At 38.6% G+C, this 17,819-nt stretch overlaps 1 long non-coding RNA gene and 1 other non-coding gene across 3 annotated transcripts in view; one reads left to right on the top strand and one right to left on the bottom strand.

Moving 5' to 3' along the window:
- The window catches only part of LOC145989200 (uncharacterized), a 383,184-nt gene that overhangs the window by 73,165 nt on the left and 292,200 nt on the right, over positions 1-17,819 (bottom strand). The gene's annotated exons all lie outside the window — the stretch shown is intronic.
- TRNAC-GCA (transfer RNA cysteine (anticodon GCA)) lies at positions 6,634-6,705 on the top strand. Its single transcript has one exon. It is a non-coding gene; the product is annotated as a tRNA-Cys (tRNA).

The following is a 17,819-nucleotide window of genomic DNA, read 5'->3' as shown; positions in this document are numbered from 1 at the left end:
AATGTTATTACTTGGTACAAACGTGTGCATTATCGCTGATGAAACGGGTGTCTATAGATTTTCGATTTTTTTATGTCATTGGAGAAGGAAGATATTTACTGCATTCTACTCTGTACTGCAGCCAGCGCTTTTCTTCTATACCTGTCACAAGCTGCACGTGTGAGAAAGCTTCTTCCAAGCTTACCCCTAAATTAAGAGCAACTCAGAAGCAGGATAGATTGGAAGCCCTGCTCTTGCTATTTGTGGAACAGGAAAAAGCTTAGTCTATTGATGTAAATGAAGTTATTTGATGAGTTTAAGAACATTGTACCTTTTGACAGACGTCTCTTGTTATAGATGACGTGTATTTTGATGTGTTTGTTTGTAACATTTATGAATATTTTGTGTGTGTGTGTAATTTCTATGCAATTTAATTTTTTTCTACTACATATATTTAGAAATTTCCAACACGGTCATTTAGTGAATTGATATTCCTTTACAAACATCAGTGCAGTTAAAGAGTCAAGTGATCGTGTTGCAAAATATGCTATTAAAAAGGTACAATACCTCATTCTTTTCTTTGTGCACGCCCAAATATAAAGTTCTAGCTACGCCTATGCCCTGCCTTCCTATTTTTTGTCATCGACTTAAGCTATATATCAGTTTAGTAGTTTGTCGAAACTAAATCAGGGTGGTCTGAATCTGATAAATAACTGGAATAAGTTAGAAATATGTTCTCTTACTTCAATAAGGTTTTTTTTTTTTAAAAAAAAAGGGAGGGTTGAGTCTTCACACAGCGAACTATTTTCTTCGTCCTAACTTTGTATTTTTTAAACGTTTTTTATTTGGATTACATATAGCCTAATACACACATACAGGGTGTCTCAAGAGTAATAGCGCAAACTGACACAGGTGAAAGTATTCGATAAGAGAAGTAAAAAAGTCTGAGTAAACATGGGTCGGGGCCGTCCTATACGCCACTGCTGCCGGGAAACTAATACGAAGCAGCTTGCATAACCACAGTAGGTTCTGCTGTGGTTAGCATTTTTTTCTCGCAAGTTATTCAGCCTGTCACGGCGTTGGGGGTATAGCTCAGTGGTGGGCGGCCCCTGTGGCGGAGTGGTTAGCACATCGCGCTACGACGCCAGGGGTCCCGGGTTCGATTCCCGGCTCGGCCATGGTTGTTTGTGATTGTCTGTCCTGAAAAGTCTTGAAATTGAAATATGAATGAAATGATATGAGTGAATGAAGTGTGATGGGGGAAGCTTCCGCATAGGGGCTTTCCTTTTAAAAAAAAACTAAAAAAAAAAAAAAAAGTGGTAGAGCATTCGACTGCAGATCGAGAGGTCCCCGGTTCAAACCCGGATGCCCCCTGCTGATAGTTTTTTTTTTAATCGTATGATAGGCGTATCTTTCGGTTTATTTAAAGAATTATCATCACTTCAGGAAACGGTGTTAAATGGTTGATAACTAGTGGCTTGTATTCCATGCGCGGGCGTACATAAGATATCTAGTACCTAAGTGCAATGGAGAAATATGATTGGGGCACCACCCTCGTCGTGTGCTTAAAGAATTTCGTTTGTCATTTGGGTTGCTCTAGTTCAGGGGCGCCGACTTGTCAAAATTATTGGGCGGGGGGCTCTGATCACTGAAATAAATTAATGAATGACTCATTCTCTCCCTTTTTTAAGTTTTGGCTTCAGTGTTCGGAATCTCATAAAAGCCCATGAATTCCTCAAAAATATCAAAATTTTTATTCACAGTTCGAATGCAGAATAGTCCACGGATGGATATGTCACAAGTTTCGTCAACCATAATAGCAAAATATTCCCGACTTTTAATATCTGCTACCACGGAGCGCAAAACAGATCTCCCTAATATATCAATGAGAACCATTTGTGGCCCAAACGTCCCATCCACTACCCTAGTTCATGCACATCGTCTTTTGAAACTCTTTTTAGTAAAAATTTTAACAATACTCATAATTACATTCTTAGTATATAGTAATAAGTCATGTGTGTGCTGTCTCTGGTCATAGCCCCCCCAAAGTTGATTGTTTAGCGGTCTCAGCCCCCCAAATTGATGGTCTAGAACATTTCAAATGTGTATTTAAAGTTAAGCTCATGTGGCACAATTTAGAGTAAACTTTACAAGAGAAGCAAAATAATACATTAGATCCTCTTAAGCAAAATTATTAGGGGGCTCTGCCCCATGGAGTCGGCGCCTATGCTCTACTTTTACATTGGATGCGACAGGCAGGATGCTATTCAAATCTTATTTCACCGAAGTGAAGAGAGTATCTGGACTGAACCGACAATAAAAATGTGTTTCGTAAACCTTTTAGATAACGTAAAAAATTCATGTTTATGCGCAAAGAGCACCAAATCTGATGTCATGTGGATCGTTCCTAGCTGCCGTGCTCTGACAATACAAGAATTTTAACTACATTATCTTATATTCGTAGCTGGTTTGCAAGCATGTGGCGGCGAGTATCGTAATTTGAGAAACTCTCCAAATAATCCAGAAAAATGTATTGACCTGCATGAAATTTATCTTTATACACTATGTTCTCTCCAGTAATAAAATATTAATTCTAATATATTTGTATTAAGCAGACATTTCCCCTTGTACTTTCCTGTTCTTGCTTTGTCTACAACGCTTTCAAAATTATAATTTCTGTAAAGAAGAATGACCTAGAGGTGCGAGACGTGAAACAGAAAGTAAGAATTTTCTTAACAACTATTGTTGCAGATAAATTTGTATACAAAGTAGAGGGTCATTTTACTAGAAATGTGATATGTAAAATAATCAATCAATGATTAACAACAACCATGATAACGAAAGAGCAGTCGCACGGAATAATTATGTGCAGCATTATTCATTAACACGTCAACTCACAACAATAAAACACTTGTATTGTGAAAATTGCAAAGGACGTAATAAAATACCATTAAAATTTTGAACTTTTTTGAATTCCAGTATCTTCCCTGTTGTTGAAGATCATTTTTTTTTTTAAAAAAAAAATCCAAGTTTATAGCATGATGGTGTTCCGATACATCTCACGTAAAAACGGCAACAAAAGGCGAAATGCTTCCTTAATAGCGAAGAAATAGTGAGATTTTAACTTTGAAATTCAGTTTCTGTTCCTCCCGTCTGTGGTGTATAAATCAAACGTCAGCGATGAATACGTTCAGGACCGGTTTTCAAGGCATCAGTGCCTATCGCAATTTTTATTCACTTTATTTTACGTAGAAGTTCAAGAAAACTATCTGTTTGCCGTACGTTGTATATATTTCGGAGAGGAGTCCGAACCAATGTCTCAGAAATAATAATAATAATAATAAAATTATAATTGAAATGTTAATAAAGTATTTAATTAATTAATGTATTGTTATTTTTGCATCAATAGGTAAAACGAAGGTATAAGAAGAAGATATAACAGCACGTATCCATTATCTGCCTTACGTGTATTTAAGTCACCAAAATTTGTATAAAAACAAAGCAAGGATATTAATGTGAAATTGATAAAGAATTGAATATTTATTGAATAACAAAAGAGGATGTTAGATCCAGTTAACGAAAATAAGTTTCCTGATTAATATTATGATTATATGGATAGGGTGCATGAATCTTCTTTGGTACTGTCACTCAATGCCGCGATCCCAATATAATCCTTGCCTTCCAGTAAGTTGAGAGGAAATAAACAAACATTGATTATACTGTACACTAAATGATAAACAAGCACATTTTCATTTTTTAATTTATATACTTGCTAATTATTTCTGGGGGACGGGACCGAACCCCCTGGACCCTCCCCCTAAATACTTCCTTGGTTGTAGGAATAGTACCGAGACGAGTCTCGAAAATCGAGTCGAGACCGAGAAAGACTTGCAAAATCGAGAATAGAACGAGACCGAACCCTTCCAGATTTGTCGAGAACAAAATGAGAACGAGATATAGCTACTTACGTACAGTGCCTGAACGAATTAACCTAATCCAAATTTACTTTAATACGAGAGATCTTCGGACATATCAAGCGGATATCTGACTGATAAGTAGACCTGGGATTTTTAGGATCTAAAAACTGTGATTTTAGGTTTCTAAAATAGGTCCTAAAAATCCTAAAATAGGTCTTAAAAATCTTAAGTTAGGCTCGAAAAATCTTGAAGTAGGTTAAAAAAACTTAAAATAGTTAAAAATTCCTGAAAAATGCTGATTAGGTATAGTCACCGGCAATGAGAATGGGAAATCTATATCCTGAAATACGCTCTATCTTACATAACGTTATGTGTGTTGCCTAACCCTACGGCGATGGCAGAACTTACCATTGGAAATTTGCTATTAAACCCCACTCTTCGCCGTATAGTTAGGCAACAATCTTTTTTCATGTTATCCACAGTCAAACTCCGCAATTTTATCTGTGAGCATCATCTTATATGCTGAAAATAATCGTTCAACAAAAACATAGTCAGTGGTGCAAACTTCAATGTTGAAATGTTAGTTTGCAACGCGTGAATGCCACAAAGCACCGAAGTGACGCGAAAATGAGGAAGACCAGACAGATCAGTTCACTTTGGATTGTACAGGTAACAATGGCACCAGACAGTTTGCTTTGTTTAGAGCTTTGAAAAATCACCATGGACTTGGAGGAAGGGAAATCGACACAGAGTACGTTTCAAACACGTTCGTCATTGAATTTTTTCGTGACCATACAAAGCAAACGCCTCTCTGTGACATAAAAATCCTGTAAAACCTTTAAAAGTATATAAAAACCTAAAAAAAGGCTTGATTTAGGCGCATAAACCTAACAAGCAAATAGTTTTTGTTAGGCACTATAAAACTTCATCAGTTGTAGCGTTTTTTAATCAAACGTTAACATAACTTATTATTTCTTACATACCTGTAAAGGAAAAAATAGGTTAAAAATCTAAAATCCGACGTCTACTGATAAGTCACATATAGGGAACGGATTTTAAGATGCAGCACCTTCTAAAAAAATATTGCCGTTTTCATCCGATCGTTTGAGATATGTATTTTAGGACATGAAATCAAGTAAACTGAAAACACTTTGTTGCACCTTTTGTGAGATTAGCACCTTTTCCCTTCCCTTTCTTTCATGTTTTGTTAACAAAATAGACAGAAAAATAAATGGTTTTCACTCTTCTTGGGCAGCTACATAAAATCCTATAGTTTCATTTTGTAGAGCAGAACGAGAGCTATAAAATGTTCTAATATAATCATTGCAGCCCCAATAGTTCACAAGATAATGTAGCAAAACCCGCGAGAGAAAACAAACTTCAACAAAACATGTTCGGCAGAAACGCTCTCTCTCCAGACAAACCCTGCCGTGGTTGTAAACATGGGGATGGGGGCTGAAAAAAGGGCCTGTTATGACCCAAACCTTCAAGAGTGGGGGAAAGTACAGGTCGTTGGACCTGTCTGCCTGTTCGGAAGCGTTCGGCTGTTCTCGGCACCGGCAGAGACCAGAGAGATTCGCACCATTCTGCGATGAGCTGGGCTGACGAACACCATTGCCTTCAATAGGAAACTTGGCGCGAGGGGTAGTACTGGGGTCTCATTTCGATGCGCTAAGATTAGCGAATCTCTTGCGTATTTCGAGCTGTTTCATGTTGTCGCTTGGCTTATATCGCACAAATATGCGAGTATTCTGACTTATTATTTTTACTGCTTGGTCATCTCCCGATGACCGATCGCCTCGCCTCTGATATGCACCCCCACCATATATGCCCTATGCACGTATATATATACGTATATATGTGTGTGTGTGTGTGTGTGTGTATAATGATATGGATATTTATAATGTTATTAAATACGAAAGTCAATTAATTACTAAATATTAAAAACGCATTATCATTAAATTCACATAAAGGAATCAATTCGTTACTTTTATACACATCAAATATTTGTAGAGTATAACCTTTACTAACTGGTTGAAGATGTCAATAAATTACGAAATAGTTTTATTATGTATAACGTTTTATTTAGTTTTTGCTCTGTTAATGTAAACCTATTAGAATTTATAATTATATTTGACTTGCATTCTTCTTTTACTTTTCTTGTGCGCATATTGTTATTGGTGTAAAGTAGATCTGTTATGTTCTCTTGAAAGAGAGAGAGACTGAGAGCATTCTGACCTCACAATCACACTATTTTGTGTGTGTTTTCGATATTATCCTTAGTAAAGTACGTGCATAAGAAGTCAAAACTAATTGCTTATATTTTGTTATGACAAAAACTCTCCCCCCGGGGAAAGTTTTGGTGGGGGGATTTTAGATGTCAAGATTGCTGGGGGTAAATCCCCATGCCCCCCCAGGATTTCGCACCCTGGCTAGTTAAATATATCAAACGTCAGAAAATCAAAGAACTTCGCTTGGTGACGTCATCTAACCTCGTATTCGTTGAAAACCCAGGACTTGTTCACTTCTACAGTCACGGACACTTATGGGCTGTAATGATATCATTAAAAGTTAATGGAAGCGTTACAACCCACAAGTGTCCCTGACTGTACAGTATATCCACCTCGGATCAAACAAGGAAATGTTCCGCCAGGAAACGGATACATAGCACTTTCAACATGCTGTTGTTAGCATTTCTTTTGTCGCAATAAGTCCTTATTGTTTGATGTTCCGGTATGGGGGTATAGCTCAGTGGTAGAGCATTCGACTGCAGATCGAGAGGTCCCCGGTTCAAACCCGGGTGCCCCCTGGTGACCCTTTTTTTATGTATTATAGGCGTAACCTTAGATTCATTTATGGAATTCATCACGTGAGGAGACGGAGTTAATTGGTTGATAACGAGTGGCTTGAATTTCACTCACGGACCTTTAACATACGATAGATAACACCTGTAGCTTGAGATCGCTTACAAGGCATGGAGTTATTTTTCCTTTTTTTACATAAATCTGAAGTTGTTCAGAGAATTTAAGGTTTTGACGTGCCAACAAAAATGCGAGACAGTCTCCGCTCGGCTTTTACCTCCGAGTCAGTGTTGCCAACTTAGCTCTCTTGAGGCTAGATCTGGCTCTTTCGTGAACTCGTTTGCCTGTGAACTGGGGTGCCCGCCCCTGTGCCTCACTATGATACCATCACTGGTTCCGGCCCACATAGACCAACTTTTGCACGTGACGTGATATTGTTATATTGGCTGCGTCGCTCCATCCCCTCTTATATCCCCAGCTACTTTTTTTTTTTACAGCGCCGTATTCACGTGAAATTGGTATAATGTTGTTATTAGGGAATACATTATTTTCGATTCCGTACAGCCATGAGATGGGTGATGCCGCCGGATCTAGATGGTGAAAACTAAGAATAAATTGCCATCAATTTTGAGTTAACGGTAATAGCAGCGCCCCACCCCTTTGACAACTAACATTACTCTAGGAACCACTTCTTAAATCTAGCTCCTTGAAAGTCAGTTCTAACTCCATTTAAGGTGAAATTTAGCTCCTTTATGCGCACCAGGTTTGGCAACACTGCCTGGAGGCAGGAGAAATGCATTGGACATATGGGAGTATTTTTTGTTTTGTTATCTTGGGAATATCAAACTTCCGATGGAATAGAAAATGATATCAACGGGAAGAGGGCAGTTTGAAGAAGTGATTGCCCAGGAGAAAAGTCGAAACTCCCATTTGATGTTGACGTTCATTCCCCATAAGGAATACATGGGATTCCGAAAATTCTTATTCTTCATTTTTTTACAGGTCGTATCTAGCTTAATAATCAACTTTGAAAAACGTTTCGACCTGCCACATGTGGAGAAGTTCATACTCTCTTGTACCCCCACGTTTTTCTTCAGTAGTATTGCCCACTCCGACGATATTCAAATAAATGCACACATGGTGCGTAACTGTATCTCCTCGCCTTAACGGTGACTTTCCTTCAGTGTGAAAGTAACAGTGAAATACCAAAATTTCAAACTACCCCCTCCTTTACTGTTCGTTGATTTTCGTTCGACATTTGGCGTGTTCCTCTCCAGTCCGACCACGAAATTGTAATTGTGCAGAAGTCCTAAGCAGGGGCGCCGACTTGTCAAAGTTATTGGGGGGGGGGGGCCTCTGATCACTGAAATAAATGAATGAATGACTGACTCACTCCCTCCCTTTTTTAAAAATAAAAATTACGTGTTCGTATAGCAGTTTTTAAGCAGCTATTATATTCCTCATGCAAATGAAATGTAACATGAAAAACGTTTAGAAAATGTTTGTTTAAGACTCTTTATGTCTTTTGTGTCTGTTCATTTGTTTTTTAGATAACAATTAACATTTTTATTGAAAAGTATGTATTTACATTAAGAGACCAACCTAACAGTTTTATGCCGGCCTCGGTAGCCGAGCGTGTTGGGTGGTCGTCTCAACTCGCTTTGATCCAGAGGTCTCGGGTTCGAGTCCCGGTGAGTGCATGGGTGTGTTTCAATGTCCGCAACAGACATGTGATGGGTTACAAATAACGTTAGTGTTGACGTACCCATAAAATGACGAATATTTACAATATTTAACAGTTTTATTTAATTATTTACATAAATGCTAACACAAATCGCAGGAAAATAGATTTACTTTTTTGTTCTTGCTACAATATTTAACTTTTTAAATTTAATTCTGCAATAATAAAAAAAAATAGGATGTACACTAAGATATAAAGTGACATACACAACAAAAACATATGAACATAATTTAAAAATAAAGCAAAAGTTGCTCTACGCACTGGGTTATTTTTTTATGAACTCATTAACGTGCGGTCTCAGGTCCAAATTATCAAGCCCAGTTTGATGTATGTAGAGTACAGTCCGACCAAGGAAGACGAAACTACCTGGAAATGACGATTCCAAACGCGAGAGGGGAAGCAGGGAGAAGCACGCTTTCTGTGTCGTGTTTGTGATGGCTATTACAATTCGCAACAAACCGTTTCGAAGTGGAATGAGGAAAATTGGGACGTTTTGGCCTCTGTTGCACATTTTACAAAACACCCTCGTTATGCTAGAAAATGTCACAAGCCATTCAGTTACTACATTTATATTTATAATACTATATACAACAATATTATTATTATTGAATACTATCCTGATTAATGTTGTGTACATTTGTGCTAATTATAATATTTACTAAGAAGATCAATTTAATTAAATGATCTAAACATTTACAAACATGTTTATCTACTAATGTGACGATATGAATACTTTCCTGATATGTTCTCTTTGCTGATATAGTAACCCTTACATAATTCGTAAACATCTCTGTATGTATTTTGGCGGCGATGTTACTACGTTGAAACTTCATTGCTGTTTCTACAGCAGACGATTTTCAAGGAACCCGCTTCCTGTCCAAAGCTCCGTCACCCCTATTTAGCCACTGAACGCGTCCGGTTGGCGCATGCGCACTTCCGTTCATGGTCTCGGCTAACGTAGCCAGACAGTACCGCTAAGCTGCTTAGTCTCTTCTGCCTCATTGTAGATCTCAAATATGTCTTTAGTCGGCGAATAGCACTGAATGACCTTTCGGCTGTGGTTGTCGTCAGTGGCACAGTGCGGAGGACCATCATGAATTTGGCAACTTCAGGCAGAAGCTCCTGGAGGGTGCTGTCTTCCAAAAGAAACTTCCTTATGTCACGCATGGTAGTTAGAACCACTTTCTTCTGTTTGGAGATATCACCAAGCATGGACATGTGTATACCGCGTTTGCTATAAGGAGAGCCTATCGGCATCCAAATTTTGGCGAAAGAATTCTCGCGTTTGCTGAAAGTTTGTTGTGCAACTGTTCACAGTTGAGATGCATTCTTTCTCTACGGCTGTTATTTTTTGTAGTCCTGTACATTCATGTCCTTGTTTAACACGTGATTTTGCTGTGTCACACACGTCAGTGTATATTGATTTATAATACTATTTTGTAGTGTAGAACTTGTGATGTTTGGCAGCATCAGGATTTTCAAGTCTCTTAGGGACGTGACGTTGCCGGGGCAATTCTGGCTCATCAACTAGACTCGGTTTGCCCTCTGTGCATTTCAGCCAGAACTGCTCAAAACACATTCGCTTTTCTTGAGTCAATCAAGTATTTTAGTTTTGATTCCACTTCTGTAGCACCAATGCGTGGAGACTGAATCTTACAGTTTACCTCTTCTATTGGACCCATCACATGGCAGTAGAGGGAGAGAAAGAAACATGTCTTGAAGTGAAGCATTGTCTCGAGGTATCCAGCACATTTTGATGCTGCGTCAGTAGAATCTTCTTCAGAAAATTTCTCAAGAAAATTGAGAAGGTTTTCATAGTTCCTTAAGATCTGTTGCATACTGGAGGCTCTCAACGTCCACCGACGAGGGCAAAGTGGTCGCAGTCCAGTATGGCCAGCCTTCTCATTCACATCAATAATACCATTAAATATTTGCATTCTTTTAGGGAATTTCCAAACAGTCTTTAACAAGTCGTTGGCTAAATTCATTATGTCATTGATTAATATATGTATAATAGTAAATAATAATTATATACTTAGTATATAGTAATAAGTCATGTGTTTTGCTGTCTCCGATCATAGCACCCCATACTTGATGGTTTAGCGGTCTCAGCCCTCCCCCCCCCCCAAAGTTGATGGTCTAGAACATTTCAAATGTGTATTTAAAGTTAAGTTCATGTGGCACAATTCAGAGAACTTTACAAAAGAAGAAAAATAATACATTAGATCCTCTTAAGCAAAATTATTTGGGGGGCTCTGCCCCCACATCATTAACATGGGGGGCTCGAGCCCCCCTAAGCCCCATGGAGTCGGCGCCTGTGGTCCTAAGATTACCACGAATCCTACAGATAACAGGAGGGAAACGGTTGCTATGTCAAGTACTTAAAAGAACTATGCCTGGCATATTGTGCCAACTTAGTCCATTATGAAATTATAATCTGCTCAGGCCCAGTACATTCCAGTACAGTGGAATGCGGAAATATTTCCACGCTAATTCACTTTGTTTCATGCTAGTGATGGCAATTTGACTATCAATATGAGTGCAACCTACTGTACAGTTAAACGAAACAAAATTTACAAAGTATAATTTATTGTAAAAATTTTGTTAATTTCATTTAGAAAAATAAAGAGACTGATTGCACATTTAAAAGAAAACACGTCGGAAACGCATGAACGTTAATGCGTTATGGTACAAACACACTGTATAGAGAAACTCACACGTATTACTTTTGCAGTTTGCTTTACCAGCTGACTGTAATTTGCCGAAAATAATAATCGAACATTTGCTAAACCTGTTTTGTTTGAAAAGAAATAAATTTGGAAATGATCACACTTCGACAGAATCTTTGATGACTGGCGAAAACAATTGAGGATTCGTTCATCAGAATCTGACAAGAATCGTACATTTTGTTCGGAAAAAACGAAGCGTAAAAGAATATCACTACTACAAAGCGTTCAGCACAAGACGCGAAAGAATGGAAGTGTTCTGCCAAGTTTTTGACAGCAAAACGGAACGTTATCTTTACAGAACGGGTCATTGCGCCCTAAAGAAACATGAAAACCAAACCCCCTCCTCTTTCTGTAACGAGAAGGAAGGGCAAAAAAAGACGAGAAAAAAAGATGTGGGTGGTTTGAATTGCAGCTATCACGTGATAAGCAATCACCCGTAGGATCCCTGCCCCCTTGCAGTTCACAGACACTGGGAGGTCAATGCCATTTGGGAAAACAAGGCAGTGGACGATACAAAGCGACCGCTTAGAACAGTTCGTGAGCTGTTTGCGGGTCTTATTACTTTGTCTCGAAAAAGGAACAAAAGAGACAAGGTAATGAAGCAAGCCAAGAAATGGTTTGGAAGAACAAGGAGGGTGGGAGGTGTACAACATTGTGTTAAATTCCTCGCCTGTTTTTGACACCACATTGCGAAAAAAAATGCATGCAGAGGCCCATTTTACAAACTCAGCCCCGTACGAAAGAAAATCCTGCGTACGCTAGTGCATATGGCTACTGGATATATAGCTTTCAACCTTTGGTTTCTTTTTTGGGTGCACAAATTTACCCTTTTTTGTTTTTCGTAGGAAACGCTGTGCCCTCTTTTTGATTGACCGAGTTTTTGTGTGAAACCCACTTTGTGAACAGATAGGATAATCGGGAAGGAGCTGTCCTGTTAGCGGACAGTTCATGGAGCGGACACAACTTGATTGACATGTTATCTAGTGAACTAATCAGTTAGAGCTGCTGGCAGGCAGCAACCAGTTCATGGAGCGGACACATGTTCATCGACCTCCCCGCCCCACTGGAAATTGTGTTACTAAGGGGTGGATGGATTTGTATTTACGTCCACTTTGTGCCAAACAAAACTTGTACATATCCCTACATTCGGGCACCTCATTATTCTGAAGGTGAGCCTGAAGTGCCTCGCACCAGCAATGCGACAAGGGGTCCAAAGACCCACGGACGCGATAGACCCGCACGGATAACCGTACTCGGCCTTCAGACTGAATGCCTAGTCCCATCAGCAGCATTAATCTGCTTCGTCAAACACGTACATTTTGTGCTACGTCAAAAGTTCTTTACATGGTATCAATCCAGTTTCGGAACGAGGATATCGTCTTCAGAAATTTAGGCCTAGTTCCATTAGCGAAGCTGCTTTGTCAAACACGTAAGTTTTGTGCTACGTCAGAAGTTCTTTACATTATATCAATCCAGTTTTAGAATGTAAGACATTGTCTTTAGAAATTTAGGCACATCACCATCTTCTTCATATTTTCTCGTGTTTCTTGCAACTCGTTCGTCCAACTTTACATATTTCTTCTTTGTCTTCACTCCCTCCAAGTTGAGCTCCATTCTAATAATTTTCTGATTTGATTTCTCGGCTTCCTGCTTCAAAAAATTTGTAAGCTTGTTTATTCTGGGATGTGGTGTACCCATGCGGCTGTTTATTTTGTAGTTCCATCCCTCGAGCGAGTTGTTGGTCCTGTGGCGCCGCTGGTAACAACTCCACATATCTATCGGCACAAATTGGTTTTCGAGCCACTGCTCCACGAAGTAATCGAAAAATATTTCGTTAATTTTTCCTCTGCTGGAGCCTGTCCGTAGACATGAAGCCATCCTTCCTATACGTCGTCCGGTTTCAGAAAAGCGAGTGCTGCGCACATACGGACAGAAAGTCTGATGTCCTCGCTTTCTTTGTGAGCTCAGACCAACTTCCTGTACCTTCCGCCAGGGGCTTTGCGACATGTGGAAGAAACATCCATGTAACTTCACCGCCGAAAACACCTCCCTCGAAGCTGCAATAGCAGACGCTTCGAAGTCTATGGTCACATTCTGAGGGTTCCAACCTGGTAACGCGCGTAGGATTGTCCGAAACAAACGTACATACGTTTCCTTCTTCTTGTCTTTCAGTAAAGCAAAGACTACCGGTGCTATGTTGGACTCTGCTTCCGTGCTACCCAAGTCCTCGTGTATCGTGTACACCTGTGCAAACTGCTTGCTACAGCTGATAAAAGTTCCGTCCATGAAAAAGGTGTTTTGCTGTTCCAAGCTCTCTTTCCCTTCGGCTCCTGCGAAAATCAACATTCTGTCATCAGACAAAAGAAAGCTGCTTCCGTCCGACATCTTCATCAATTCTTCATGAAGAACAATTTCCTCGGGATACTTAGCTTCTTTCTGAACTCCTTGCGCCTTATTTCTATTTTCGTACAAGGAACTCTTCACGTCGGAAAATTTTGGAACACGTGTGGCAAATTCGTAGCCTCTGAATTGTACGGACTGGAACTCTTCTTTGAACACCTGACAAAATCATATTTTTTTTTTGTAAAATATACAGTTTGAATTAGCATCGTAGCTTTTCTTTGAGACAGAAATTTCTGCTTAATCGAAAGTGCATTTGCATTTTTGTCCTAAAAATGGCAAATTCCTTCCGCAATATAGACATATTTAACGACAAAACATTTATGCTAACACCTATGGTATGGATTTTTAAGTTAAAATGGAACTAATAAGATTGAACAATTTTAAATTATATACATACAGTATCTCACATATTGGAGTGGTAGTGTCTTCGCGGGAACGTTTTTTCGCTCTTGAGAGCGCTTTCCTAACTTCGATGCTGGTTTCGTCGGGCACACATTGGTGATCGATCACAATTAAAATTGAATCATCCTTCGTCTTCATCGTACCTTTGCATTTCGTCGATTTCTCATTGACACAATGCCACGTTACAACAGCAGATTTGTTTACGTGAAATTTCCGGTACGAGTATCCGTTAAACATTGCCACACGGTTTCCCTTTCCTGGTCTTCACGATCTCCATATTCTTAAATTTCGGGACTTACTTAACATGAAAGAACAGCTAAGTTAATCGCACAAAAATGAAATAAGCTCACAGAAGACATTACAGGAAGTATGAAGCTTCCCGGTTGGCGGGAGAGGTCAATGAACACGTGTCCGCTCCATGAACTGGTTGCTGCCTGCCAGCACCGCGTGGGGGCGGGAGGTTTAGATGTTCTAACTGATTAATTCACTACATAACATGTCAATCACTTTGTGTCCGCTCCATGCCCTGTTCGCTCCATGAACTGTCCGCTAACAGGAAGACACGATTCTGATCTCCATACCAGTGACAAGTTGCTCCGCAGAACGCACGATGAGTGTCATAATTATCACTGAAAACAGACTACGTTCGTGTATGGAAGATCCGTGGCTAATGTCTACCTTAATTCCATCCTGTGATTCGGATGTTTTAAAAGTGGTTCAAAAAGAGGAAATTATCAATAAATTTGTTGCAACAACTTGAAAAGTCAGAAGTTATTATCACTTATGTAAAATGTTATTTCAATTAATGCCAAAGTAATATACAACATACATGGAAATGTCTATATTGTAAACAATGCCTAAAGTAGGCATACATTGCTTAAATATGTATATTATAGTAGTGGTATTGACTGTATAACCAGGACGAGAAAGGAAGAGCCCCCCCTCCAGCAGATTTGCTACACTTAAAACAAGCTCAACATGAGCATATGAGCTTTTTGCTCAAGTGTGGAACCTTGCCTAATCCAAGGATTTTGTAAAAATGCCCTCGGGAATTTTTTGTGAAAGGAAGAGCCTCTCAGATTGATTTGTGCATACTTAAAAAAGTTGCATCAGCCAGATTTTTGTCCATAAATTTGTCAAAAATTGATATATTTTTGGCCACACCAGAAATTAAGCAAAAACCCATACATACACATACATACACACACACACCCACCCATATACACACATATTCACTTCTAGTTTAAGTTTAATTGATAAACAAGGGGTTCTGGGTTCGAGTCCTGATAGATTGAAATATGTGTGGCATTCCATACGTGAGATTTTGAGAATAATTACTGCTAGTTGATAGCTCCCAGATCTGAAAACCTGGTAAAAGTGTTATACAACAGAGCCTAGTTAATAGCTGTTGTCTGGGTATAAAATCATATTAACTGCTGTTATATTTTTATGAGGCAAAACTCCCTGATCAATACAATGGAATAGAGGTCAAGCAAACATAATTAATTGTTTGCATGTTCTTCTAATCTTTTAATCAATCCTATGTTTTGGCCGACAATAAATTATGCTTGCCCGGGAAAATTATATTTCTTTTATGCCAGCAGATATAATCTACACTGCGTCTTTTCAGAGAGAAATAACATATTATTCATCATCAAAGAGTAATTGCCTTCTTTCTGTATGCCAGTAGATATAATCTATATTGTGTCTTTTCAGAGAGAAATAACATATTATTCATCATCAAAGAGTAATTGCCTTCTTTCTGTATGCCTGGGAGATTTTATCTGTTAGCTTAACCTGCACTATGTTTTTTTCAGAGGGAAATTACATGTCATTTATCATGGGACTCAAAGAGAAATTATTATCTACACTGTACCCCTTTCAGGGACCATCCATCATATTGAGGAAATTCCTAGTATTGGCTTCATGGATATTTGTCATGCAAACTGAATTGCATTTAGGTTTGGTCTTGTTGCAATAATATAGGCTCAAGTCTGTAACTTACAGAATAATTACTGCAATATTTCTGTATTTAAGCTTTTGGCTGTGTTATTTGGGTAGGTAATATATATAAAAGCTTTTCTGCCACGAGCAGAGGTACTATAAAATTTGGGTAAGTAATATATTTCCTGACGGCAAAGTGTTGTTTTATAATCAAGGGGCTTCTGTGTTTGAATCGGACCTCTAGAATTGCTCTGTGACCCTCTCATTTCTTACATCATAAACATATGATTTTTCCCCTATGAGAATAACACTACATATGGTGTCATCAGGTAATGCCTCATGGAATTCACAGATAATTTTAATGTTTGTCCTGTCATTCACCACAACCTGTTTCCTTTTTGAAGTGTTGATTACAAACATGGGTCTCTGTGCTTTGAATTCATCTGGTGTGTAATACATGTCAGTATTGCCAGTAGTGACACGTTTGAAGGAAGAAAATGCTTCATATAATTTAAGGAAATCATTCTTGGACATGTCTAAATTATAATTTTCTCTAGGAAAGACCTCATTTCTGCCATTTTTAAGATATATGTTCTTGATGTTGCAGTTATCAAATTTGCTTGAATTTTTTTCCTGATTATTGTGTCTTCCAGTCTGAAACAGAACCACCACAAAATCAGGCATGTCATATTGAATACTGGAGAATGAATTTGTAGCATCAAACTCATAATAAGAACCAGATGCGGGCTTCTGTACACATTGATATGTATAAAATTGCAAAAGAACCTGTGGATTTTTTATTATATCTGCTTTGTATTTAAGAGCATAACTGGCTTCATATTCAACAACAGGGATTCTTAGCTCCATAGTCTGAATAATGCATTTGCCTGCATCAGGTAGGGTATTAGGCAGAGCTTCCCCTGTAGGGTTTAATGCACTGTACCTCATCAAAGCATTATTATCATTGGCAGCTCTTCTAAATGTAATTCTTAAACCACCCTTCCACATAATATCTTTGTAATCTGAGAAGAATCCTGGCAACAGGCGCATGGGGAACAGTACAGTGTGGTTTTTAGATAATATCTTATCACCAGCCTCAAATCCACCGATTTTGTAGTAAGAAGCCTCGGTTTTGGATAATTTTAATGTGGCCAAAGCTGTGGAGGTAATGCCGGGATAATCCACTCTGTTTATAACAACACCATGCTTTCTGACCTCAATTTCAGAGAACAGATGCGGCACAAAATTGTCTACCAATCTTATATTTGAATTTGCAGGATAATCTGTTCCATCGAGCTTTACAACATCAAATTTGATGTATAGATCTGCTCTGTGAGGGTGTATAAATCCATCCCCAACATCAAGATCAACTTCAATTTCTGTGTTGGGTTGATTTAAATTTGCAAATGTCCTCCTGTTTGGGGAGAATGATTGTAGCTCATAACTCTCAATATTTTCCATTGTATGTATTTTTATTTAAATATTAATCTCTATGATAGCAGTTGTTGTGGCTCCAGCAAAATCAACTAATTCTTCTTTTTCATTAGTGACCATCAATTCAATATAATCTATTCTATTATGACACACAGGAAAATATAATGTTGGGGATGGATTGTAGATGATTGGCTCCATAAATTCGGAATTAGGTTTGAATGTTGCAATGATGCCGGTTTGTTTGTGAGTGCCTATGCCATTTGATTTGGTGATCATACCCTCAGCCACATTACAGTGAATATTCAGAGTCTCTATGGCTAAGAATTTAGGTATATTCATAGCAGTGTGTTTGATGCCTGCTTCAAGTTTTGTGTTGTTCTCAAAGCCTAACAGCTCTCCTATAGTACCCAGATCCACTGTTTCTGTAGCAGATACAATCTCTACTCTGTGAGTGACAGAATTTTGAGTT

This window comes from Lepisma saccharinum, chromosome 6, assembly GCF_977018435.1.
Source record: "Lepisma saccharinum chromosome 6, izLepSacc3.1, whole genome shotgun sequence".
Lineage (NCBI taxonomy): Eukaryota > Metazoa > Arthropoda > Insecta > Zygentoma > Lepismatidae > Lepisma > Lepisma saccharinum.
Note: the sequence above shows the minus strand (reverse complement) of the source record. Positions and strands in the feature narration are given on the sequence as shown.